This window comes from Thermobia domestica, chromosome 4 (assembly GCF_964235325.1).
Source record: "Thermobia domestica chromosome 4, izTheDome1.hap1.1, whole genome shotgun sequence".
Taxonomy (NCBI): Eukaryota; Metazoa; Arthropoda; class Insecta; order Zygentoma; family Lepismatidae; genus Thermobia; species Thermobia domestica.
This window is the reverse complement of record NC_137457.1, coordinates 124,763,921-124,776,334: the sequence shown is the minus strand read 5'-3', so window position 1 is coordinate 124,776,334 and position 12,414 is coordinate 124,763,921.

Sequence of the window (12,414 nt, the reverse complement as noted above, 5' to 3'; positions counted from 1 at the left end):
GGGGCCCCTGGTTCGATCCCAGCTCGCGCCGTGTGGACTTTGTGGTGGATAAACATCGTGCTCGTGGGTTTCCTCGGGGTTCTCCCGTTTCCTCCCACTTTTTCATTCCACCATTTCACCCATTTCTCATTATCACCGTCTCCTTCAGCCTAAACGACATAAGCGTGGGACGTTAAACTTAAAGATTTCATTTCATTTTTTCGAAATTCACAAATTCAAAACTTGGATGTTTTTTGATCACTATCATTTCCATAATAATGAAGAGTTCTCATATCATAAGCTAAAAGAAAAGCTCAGACAAATACAACTCATAGGAAAGAGCAGTGACTAGCCTACAAAGAGCAAATGACATATTTTAACTGAACAGTTTTCAAGATACAGCTCTATCTGCAACATGGGTAGCTAATAATGATTAATGTTTACGGAATAACAACACAATTAACTATAGACGCCCGCCAGGAATTTTAAGAAAATGGTAGTCTCTCACCTTCGGGGCTCTGGTGACCCCCCTAATTATCACAGAGTCATGAGTTATACAGCATTGGAAATTCATTATAGACCACAAATTCCAATGAGGTAACACCCGTGAAATTCCCGCCGTATTCGTAGAAAAAACAGACATAAAAATCATTAAACATATGAAAATATTGACTTTGCGGGGACCTGGCAACCTTGCAACCACCCTACGCTGACAAAATGATGAATGTGTAGACCACATACTTGTGAGAATAATGTAAGAAATGGTAGTCATTGCTGCCATTGAGTAATGAATTCGTTTTATGTAGAAAATATTTTCAATATATATGCGCAGAAAATATTCATTGAATTAGACATTCTCTCCCTCCTCCACTAGTACCACGTCCATATGCAAATCAGTTTTGCTGCACACATCATGTATACGAACAAGAATTATGCTTCTAGACTACTTCAGTGAAATATATCTTGTGTTATATGGGACCGTCCCGAAAATACATGTAAATTAACCAAATTTGACCCCCTCTTCCTCTATAAACAACAAGTACACATACAGGTTACTATCATGTAGGTTACTATCACTATACAGTACACTACCTCATTGCTTCACATACCAATTTTTATGGATGTACCACAAAGGGGGGAGGAATACTCGCCAAAACCTGATGAACAAAAAATTGATGAAAAATTGAAAAAACGAACTTCATCCTCCGTTTCTCGGCCGTACATATGTACCCCTTATATACATAAAATGCAACTGACGGAAAGCTTCATCCCTCAAAAATACTTGGGTACCAAATCATCTTTCTAGCTTAATTAGAGGCTGAGCTATTAATGTTTGTTGTAAAAATAAATGTAATTTACGTCAAAAAACTTAAACTCCAAAAATTGGCTAACTTTGACCCCTCCCTTCTCCCCCATATAAGCAAGAAGTAAAAATACATGATATTACCATGTAGTGCCTACTTCATTGCTTCACGTAACAATTTTTTATGAATCTATCCCCCAAGACGGGGAATGGCCCCCAAAAAACTGTTGAAAAAAACGACATTTACCCTCCTCCCATATACATAAAATGCACACCAGCAAAGCTGCATCTTTCAGGAATAAATTGGTACCAAAACCATCTTCCAGCCGTAATTTGAGGTTTAAGACTGAGCAATTGAGGTTTAAAGCCCTGACACAGCAGTTGCGTCAATCGGCGTTTAAAGATTAAGAATGCAGACGACCAGTAGAACGTACCGTGAACGGAGATCGGGAAAAACCCGATTTCTTTCTCCGGAATTGAACATTTGGGAGGGTCAAGATTAGGGAAGTTCCCGAAATTTGATCTAGCGGTTGAATATAGATGGCAAGCAATATCTAAGAGTGTAAAAATGTAATATATATGCGTATTTAGATTATTGGTTTAAACAAAATAAACATTTTAAACATGTTTTTTTTTTGTTTAAAACAAAGTACTTTGTTTTAAAAGTTTAAAATGTTTTAAACAAAAAAACATGTTTCAAACATAAAAAACGTTCTTTTTGTTTGTTTTTTTTATTCCTGGATTCCACCTTATACAATAGGCCTACGTCTCATATAATCTCGCTGCTGAAAAGGTACTCTAATTTTTTATAACCAAACCAAATATTAATCATATTTCATCACCATCCATAAAAATACAGTAATTCACAACACAAAATTTCAAACTTTTCAATTTTTCACAAAGTTGGTACGAAATACATAAAAAAAAATAATTACAGATTTGACTTTCTCATGCCAAAATACATAAGAAAATAGTATTTTCATTTAAAGGAAAGATTTCGTGTTGCACGGTGTTATTAGTCCCGTAGTCTGCGGTCAGATGGTTAGCGTACTGGACTCCTGCTTCAGAGGTCTTGAATTCTATTTCCGCACAAGGCAATCTCTTTATTTGTTTTCCCAAATAATAATTTTATACATTTTAGCTTCAATTAATAGTTTATTCAAGTTACACAGAATAAAAATTTCGATAATTGTTTTGCAAACAAGCTTTATGAAGTGGTACTTAGTAATAAGGTTATTATATTAGAGGTCTTAGGGTTATTTATGACAAAAGAAAACCATTTTTGTTTCAATTTGTATTATCATGCAAATTATTAAATTACGGATAAATACATTATTTTTATCGAAGTTAAAATGTATGAAATTATTATTTGAGTAAAAAACTACACATAAAATTGTTACTTTGCGTGCGAATTGAAATTTGGTTCTCTGATTCCGCAGGCGAATACGCTAACCATATGACCACACAGCATGGACCTGCCAAAACATATTTTCATAACGTTTTGTTCCCCCAATTTGCTTATGTAATTGCTTATTTACGTGTTGCGCATAGCCCCTCTCCTAAAATAATCCCAAATACGTCACTGTATACTGATATCAGTAGATATATTGTGAATATCACAGTCGTTGTGTAAAAAATGTTCTTGGCACTTCGTTTCTTTATCAGTGGACAGTTTGTGAAAACAATTGGGATAAGGGGAAATTCCCTCTGGCAATGCTATATGTATGCTATAACCAGGAGCGTCATATCAAACGAAAGTTGCATGGGAAGCTATAACAGTTGTAACCAATGATGTCAGTCAGGTGAGCAAGAGGGGACAATCACCCCCCACAAGAGTTTGGGCAAACATATACTTTAATCAATTGTCTATTAATATAGTACTACAAAATATGAATGTCTTATGTCTGTGGTGCTCTTACCCCCTCAAGCAAAGTGTCAAATTATCCTTCTAGTTGTAGAATATATCCAGTATTACCAAAGGAGATTGCCCCTCATATCCCTTGTAATTCGCGCTGCCCACACATATGAATACGAAGTGCCAAGAATATTATTTGCACAACGACTGTGGTAATCATAATAAATCTAGTGACATCAATAAATAGTGGCGTATTTAGGATTTTGTTTCGAGGAGGGGCCATGCACAACACGTGAATTAGCACTTACGTTTTTCCTTTTGAGAGCCGACTACCTTTTAATGAAATTGTGTATATACAAAATTTACTTCGACGGGCTTGAGCCCATAGCTATCCTCCTAAGTATGCCACTTTCAATATATTTATGGATACAACTGATTTTAACACTTCTATTGTTGTATGCATTATAAATATAGGGTGAATAAATATTTTACTAGTAGTTACAAATGGCAACTTTATTACTTACAACAAGAAAAATGACTCGAGCAGGTCCTTTTGCGCGTAAGATATAGATATTCTTCACTCTGCCTCATGATAACTTAACGCGTTCTATCATTTATGTGGAGAGTTAGAAACTTTAAGATGGGTTTTTTGGGTATCGCAATTTCTAATATTGACACTAAATGTTCACTCCTATATCGCGGAATATAGCGCGGAAGTTCATTTAGTAAAGGCTTCTTTCCCTTGTCAATAACTTTGTTCATACTCGGTTATATACGTTCTAGAGTTATTTCCAGTAATCTGGAACAACAGGGACACGAACACAGACACATCGAGAACATTTAAAATTCAAAAGTTCTCCCACCTGGAATCGAACCCGAGATGAAGTACACCACAGACGCACGTGCTAGCGACTAAAGCACACAGGGAAGTTAGGAGGCCAGCGCGTTTTAGTAGTTCTACTGGAAATGCTCGAGATATGTACTTGTAATACATTGAGTAATTTGTTCGAAAGAGGCAAAGGATTTTACATTGAATCCTTGTCCTTTTAAGCTTTTGTGTTTATTCTTCGTATGTTTCGTATAGCGCATGAAATAAGAAAAACTTTTTTCGCTGCGATGTCCAGAAATACTATTTTAACTGATCATAAAACAGACATCTGTCTATGAAGTAATATGGGGTAATATGTGGTTTTCTATTTTTATACCGGTTTTTCCCGGTTAAAGCGGATAGCGCACGCACCTTTGACGTAAGATATCCGGTTCGGTTCCAGGTGTGCGCTCATGTGGTTCGAATTTCACCCTAATCAATAAGTAAACGTCTCATATAGCCTTGTTGCTGAAAGGAGCGCTAAACTCAATTTGAACTCAACATTAGTTTTATACCATTAATAGAATCAAGGGATATACGATTATATCCTGCTAAAATCGTGCATTTATTTCTTTGGCACATATTACAAAGCATCGGACTATATGCGGCATTATTTATAAAAGTTTTTAGAAAAAGAAGCTTTATGAACATTAAGTCTCTTCAAACGTTCAAATAGCTTTATAAAAATCCAGATTATGAACTACAAAAATGTTTTACATTGTAAGTAAAAATTCAAGCATATATCTCTATCAAACTCTCTCTCTCTCTTTCCCCCTTCCTCACTCTCACACTCAGTATCTTTCTTTTTCTACATATAGACTTGTATATTGCAGTAGGTATCAGGAACAAATAATTTTCATGTTAGACGTGTGGTTTAAGTTTGAATTCCAATCAAAAATCTGTTACCATTAAAACAATTTTAACGTTCCTAATTTTAGAGTCTTCGTATATAAATGATAGATAGTGTGAATAAACGTGACTCATGTTTGAAATGTGACGAAACGAGTTGATTTTATTTTTTCGAACACTTCAAAACATAACATAATATTTAAGGAAATGTTTCCATATATTGAAACAAAACCTTCCCGCACCGCAGTGGTGGAGCGCCTTGACCACTGAACCAGGATCACTGTGCATTAGTTGATTCGTTTTTAGTCTCTTTACGTGTATATTATGCGCGCAGTATTTGATTCAAAATGAAGGATTTTTCTATTTTAAAAAATTCTGCAATGTTGATAATTTAGTGAATAGAATGATACAATGTTCTGCGAGTCCTCAATTACATATTCTTGTGTTTTGCCAATGAATTTGACTATAAACAATCTACTGTTTTGATCGACAAGAAATTTCTCTTTGTTTAATCGAGCCAGAGTAAGTAACGGTTTAGTTGAATGGTTAGCGTGGAGGTTTTCTGTTTTTCCGCTCAGAGTTCGATTCGCGCCCTGTTCCTTTACACTTTTTCCTATGTTTCATTTACAAGGCGGAGCAGCAGTTGGATGCTGCTAAACGAAGGTAATCTCCAGTGGAGAAAATCTGTGATGATGTAATCCTGAAAATAAAGGAAGAAAATGAATGGAGAAAACGAGTCACATATTTAATTCTGTTAATGGTTCTATATTTGATATTATACATTAGTTTTGTGCATTTTTAAATTGTTGTTAATTGACACTAAATTCTCGCCTTTTCGCCTTGTGTCTCAATGTGCAAATTTTCAGAAATAGTATACAAATCAGGAACTTTGAGTTATATTTGACACCTAAGGATAAATACGCCTAGTATGGACAAGTTCTCCAACTCGTTTGAGAATTACCGAATTTTGCATTTTTAACATTTACAGATAAATTACTGCATATCAATATTTACCATTCTCAAAAGTCATTTAACAAAAAATGAAATCGGATAAGTTCTTCTTTCGACGTAGTATTACATATCAATCAGTGGCGCCGGAACCTAGGAGCTCAGGCCCTGTTAGACCCTGAAAAGTTCTTTGGAGTCTGGGCTCTTTCCTCGAATTATCGTTCTATATTTTAATTGACTTTCAGGTAGGAGTGTTGTTAATAGTTTCAAAACTGAGCGCAAGGTTTTGTGTTTACTTAAAAAAATAACGTACTACATATACCGCATAATCTATCCGTATATTATTTGATACGCATATATGTATAGCCTTTTGAAGTAAGTAACTTGTTTACAATCCCTCATTTGTGTTAATTATAAGATTATTTAAGTCCCTTGACTGTTAACTTCTCATCGGCACCTCTGGTGTCCGTATATTCTTCTGGTATTTTGCTGTTTACTGTGAGTACAAGTATCCAAAGACTCCCTTTTGCCATTTCTTCAGCTAGCGTTTCTATTTACTCCAGCACAAAAGCACTGTTTACGATTTGTTATTTTAACAGGTGGGGCATACTTCATGCTGCTGTTCTAGCTACTCTACCAGGGGTAATTAATCTGGGAGCATGCGTTAGTTGGTTTGCCTATCTCGCGGACTTTGTACATCAAAAACCTCTGTGGCCCACTGTACATATGAACATACATATAGACGTAAAATGATTTATGAATTTTCATACAAGACTGCAATTAATAGTTAGTAACAAGTGAGTACGCAATTAAATATGTCGGTTGCTTCTCCTAGACAACTAACAGCCTCCTTCTGGTGGCATTCAGATTGAATTATCAGATACAAAAACAATAGTAACTCAAAGGTCATAATATCCTTAATTCCATCAAAGTGAGGGATATTTTCAAGTTCAGATACAAATTTCTATTTAGAATACCATAATAGTAACATTTTCTGTATTATTGCTCTTTGTCCTAAAGGCATTCAATTTCGACTTATTTTCTAGAAATAATATGTTCTTTTGTCCTCCATACTAGCATAAGTAAAACTACTTGTCGTTCATTCTTTACTGGACTCAGTTTCACCACGTGTTTACTCGTATCCTCCGTGTTCACGACTTATTAAAACGTGCAACTCAGTTGCAGCAGATACTGTTGTGTTATACCTACGATATGTAAGAGAAAGAATACAATTTTTCAGTGACCACCGATTAAGTGCTCCCGTATGAAAAGCATCCCAAAATGTATTACTATTTTATTTTACTTTCAATTTGCTCCCCAAACCTCATAAAAGAATCTGACTACTTTAAATCAGCGTAGAATAACAACAAAAAGGTTTTTCTCTTATATGTTAAAAATAAAAGCACAGAAAGGAAAAGTCAAAGCTTGGTAACGTGAGTATCGGGGCAAGGTGGATTCTACTTCGCCCCGGGCAACGAAATTTCTAGCTGCGGCTCTGAGCTCCAACACTTGTCGGTCTTTCAGAGTTTCATCTCTTACCTACAACAACGTAGTTTCATTATCCTGTTATACAAAACGTTTGGAAAGAACCTGTGAGTGTGACTTATTGATAGCTATGCAATATATTGACAGTGCTAGTCTTCAGTTTAGCAACGAAGTTGCTCTTAGGCCAAACATCACGTTGCTCTCTGCTTTTGTCTTGCCTTGTAAATCGTAACATTGTGTTTACAGTCAAACAGAAACAAGGTCAGTTGTTTAGTTCACGTTTGTGTCTTTTACACAAATATTTTTTGCCAGATTGCTGTTTGAAGCCTTTTTGCATTATACACTATAAAACAACATATCCAGATACAGAGAAGCGCACAAAAATTTTAAAGAAGGGGGAAAATTTCATTATTATTATTATTATTATTATTATTATTATTATTATTATTATTATTATTATTATTATTATTATAGTAGCGAATATTGCTTAGAAAATATAGGAATAAGAGTGCCGATTTATAGTGTTAGGAATCAATCGACATTGGTTGCATTAAACTTAAAACGTGAAATGCTAAGAAGGATGACAAATGTTAGGATAAATATGAGAGCATTTCTTACAAAATTAAACTGTTTTAACTTTATGACAACGGTTCTAGCTGCTTATCTATATTTTATTGTTATTGTGTATATTCAGTGTATTTTTATGTTATAATCTTTTATTCAAAGAACCAGTCTTTAACGTTAAAATATGACAATAAGTGAAAGAGATTTTTGCATGTCAAGGTCAAATTTTAAGTAAGGTTGTTCCATTATTTTAAATGATATTTAAATGAGACTTTAATTTGCATAGTTCTTTTAATCGTATATTTTGAGACTGACAGCTTTATCTTATTTTTTCTCTTATATATCAGTTTGAACCTTATAATTTTAATATATTAATCTTCTGACAAAGCCTTTAACCTGCTCTAATAGTGATTTTACGATATATAATTTCTGGTCTGTTATTTTTGCTTATGAGCTGTTCATAGCACTTATGATAAAGTTATTATTACTATTATTGTTATTATTATTATTATTATTATTATTATTATTATTATTATTATTATTATTTACCAGCTTCTCTTTGTTGATAAATTTGGCATTTATTAAGTGTAATATGACTTGGTCTAGAGACAGAAGAGAGGGGATCTTATTGCCAAATATAAAAATGAGAACTTTGTTCATCAGTGACTACCTATTAAATAAACAAACGTATTGACTGCACCTTTTGAAAAGAAAAATTAGTATAATTAGTAAAAAATGCGTTCATTGAAAAACTCTGGGGTAGCAAAGGGTCACGTGATTGCCACTGGACCAGCAGGGAGGACACCCACTCGCCCACATAGTTATGTTAATGATTTCTGACATTACCATTGCCCCTGAGTGCAGTAGTAATGTCAGAAATCAGGTGCAGGCCGCGAAGCTCAAGCAATGGGTTCCTGACGTCATGGGCTCAGGTCCCTTCTATTCACCTATTAAACATGAAGTTGTTGGACTGCGTGGCGGCATTTGAAAATTTTTCATCCGTTGAGCACAATTGTGATGTTAGAAATGGATCCCTAGCCTTGAACCTCAAGAAACTTCGTCCCGAAGTTTTAGACGCGGATCCTTTCTATTCCCCTTTTAAAATGGGGTTGTTGGACGCGGATGGCAACATTGCAAAGATCCTAGTAGTTTAAGCACAGCGTAATGTTCGAAATCAGTTCCTGGCCTCAAAGCAACAGAAATAAGGTTCCGAATTGGCACAATCTCAATACCTGGTTGCGCAAGATAGAACAATCTTTATAGCTGTATGGATGGTTTTATCTCGCGTAATAAAATACTGAAATAGAACCACAGCAAAGATTTATATCACAACCCAAATGCTTGGGGACGAATCTGATTTCTGACATCACCGCAATATTCAAGGGACCAAGACCTCTCAAGGGACCAATGATTAAAGCAAGTCAATGATGATAGAAGAATTGGTTGAATGAAATGTGGGAGGAAGCGGGAGTTCCCTGAGAAAACCCACAGATACGACATTGTCCACCACAAACTTACTAGGCTGGGAAACGCAACAATAACGAAAACATGCTCCAGAGAAAGGGCTCTACCACTGAGCTATCGAGCCCAGTGATTAAAGCGTCAATGATAAAAGAGGAATTGCTGGAATAAAAAGTGGGAAGAAGCAGGAGTACCCTGAGAAAACCCACGAATAAGATCTTGTACACCACAAGCTTACTTGACTCACCAGAGGAAGCGCTCTACCACTGAGCCACAGCGCCTAATGATTAAAGCAAGTTAATGATAATAGAGGAATTGGTGGAATGAAAAGTGGGAAGAAGCGGGAGTACGCGGGGAAACCCACTAATACGATCTTGTCTACCATAAACGTACTTGACCGGGGATCGAAACAATGACACCACGCACAAGAGGAAGCGCTCCACCAGTTAGGCACAGTGCCCAATGATTAGAGTAAGTTAGTGATAATAGAGGGATTGGTAGAATTAAAAGTGGGAAAGAGCGGGAGTACCCTGAGAAAACCCACGGATACGATTCTATCCACCACACAACTTACTTGGCTGAGGATCGTAACAATAAGGACCCCACGCACGAGACAAAGCGCTCTACCACTGAGACACCACGCCAATGATTGCAGCAAGTGAATGATAATAGAAATATTCATGGAATAAAAAGTGTGAAGAAGCGGGAGTATCCTGAGATAATCCACGGATACGATCTTCTCCACCACAAATTTACTGGGTACACCAGAGAAAGCGCTCAACCAGTGAGCCACCGCGAACAAATGATTAGAGCAAGCCAAAGATAATGGAGGAATTGGTGGAAGGAAATTTGGGAAGAAGCAGGAGTACCCTGAGAAAACTCACGGATACGTTCTTGTCCACCACAAACTTATTTGGCCCACCAGAGGAAGCGCTCTACCACTCAGCAACCACGCCCAACGATTGAAACAAGTCAATGATAATAGAGGAATTGGTGGAATGAAAAGTGGTAAGAAACGGGAGAACCCTGAAAAAAGACATGGGTACGATCTTGTTCACTACACACTTAATTGGCCCACCAGAGGAAGCGCTTTACCACTGACCCACTGCGACTAATGATTGAAGCAAGTCAATGATAATAGAAGAATGGGTGGAGTGAAATGTGGGAGGAAACGGGAGTACCCTCACAAAACCCATTGATACGATATTGTCCACCACAAACTTAATTAGCCCACCAGAGGAGGCGCTCTAGCACTGAGCCACTACGCCCAATGATTGAGAAAAGTCAACGATAAGAGAGAATTGGTTTAATGAAAAGTGGGAAGAAACGGGAGTACCCTGAAAAAACCCCACGGATTCGATCTTGTCCACTCCAAACTTAATTGGCCCAACAGAGGATGCGCTCTACCACTGAAACAAGCGCCCAATGATTGAAGCAAGTCTATGATAATATAGGAATTCGTGGAATGAAAAGTGGGAAGAAACGGAAGTACCCTGAGTAAACCCACGGATACGATCTTGTCCACCACAAACTTAATTAGCCCACCAGAGGAAGCGCTCTAACAATAAGGGTATAAAGAGCCGTAAGACTTGCGACGGGTGAAGAAATTAAACTTACTTTTTAAAATATTGTTTTCTAATCATAATATCTTTATTACCATAAATTGCAATGTAAATACATCCACTTGCAAATTTGCAATATTATATGGTATAATTTCTTGGCGCAAGAACTTTCCTGTTCCCTGAAAAAGAAACAAAAAATCACGTGCAAAAGCAGGTATTTCGAAGTTTAAACTAGAATTTACCATAAGAATTTTTTTTATTTCTCTCTCTTGGAGATTTCCACCCCTTTTGGCCTTTGGGACCGCTCATTGGCAAAACGTGAACACATGATCGCTATATGCATTCATGCTCTGAGGCAGAGTCAAAGATTTTGAAAAAGAAACGACTTTTTAATAATAATAATAATAATAATAATAATAATAATAATAATAATTATTATTATTATTATTATTATTATTATTATTATTATTATTATTATTATTATTATTATAACAATGGGGTTTACACTAGAGTCCCATTTCTTTATCTTGCATGGGAAGGCAGCAAGTCTGCTACGCCACTTTTGTCCCCTATTCTGTGTTTTTCTCCTTTTTGTTTCGTTTAGCTATTTGTTTTTGTGCTGTTAGGCTTTTATATGAAACCTTTATACTATATAACTTTTTTCTTTTTATGAGTTTCTTTTTTGGGTGGGGTGGGGGAAAGAGAGAAATGCTTTCTTCTTATATCTGTTTCTTACCATTCATCTTGTTTGAACTGCTTAAGTAAGTCCTTTTGTAACTTTTGATGTCATCCAACTCCGTCACAATAATAAAATTGTCATTCTTAACAATTTGTTTTATTCTCTTATTTGCAGTTTGCCACACTGATATATTTGTGACAAAATTGATATTTAGTCCAACGCCTTTCGAATTTGCTACCAACCCAACCGCTGAGATTTTTGGTTTTCCTGCTATTGCAGGAAAAGGAGAATTGCAAGTGGTAATGCACTCTTGGAGTCGTGTATACATAGAGCTATTAGCTAAGAATGGTTAGCACTCGTAGCTACCAATTCAAGATACCAATCCGACGATCAGCATCACTACATAAGGAGATTAATAATGTTACATTTGTTTCTCATGAGCAGGTTGATATTTGAGTACCGGAAGAATACATTTTTCTGTACGTCATGGATTGATGTACAGTCTTGGCCTGAAACAAGAATTCCAAACGATTTCTCTACTGACAAAACACTTGAGTATGGTAATTTTCAGTGTTAAAATGAACCGTTCTTTTTTCTCCCAGGCACGTATGATACTTTTGCATATTTCCGTTGACAAAGAATCAAATTTGAATGCATTTCCCAGCCATTTTGTGGGTGATGTAATGTATGCAATCGCACAGTATCAAAGACGCCACTCACTTCAAATGTATGCATCATCTTATGTTCGTCTAAATTCTATTCAATCGTTGGATCTCAATTCAGGCATTTATCGTGTATTCTGCTGGAATTTTGATTTCTCTGAACAAACTATGAAACCACATCTGCATTATTATCATGACC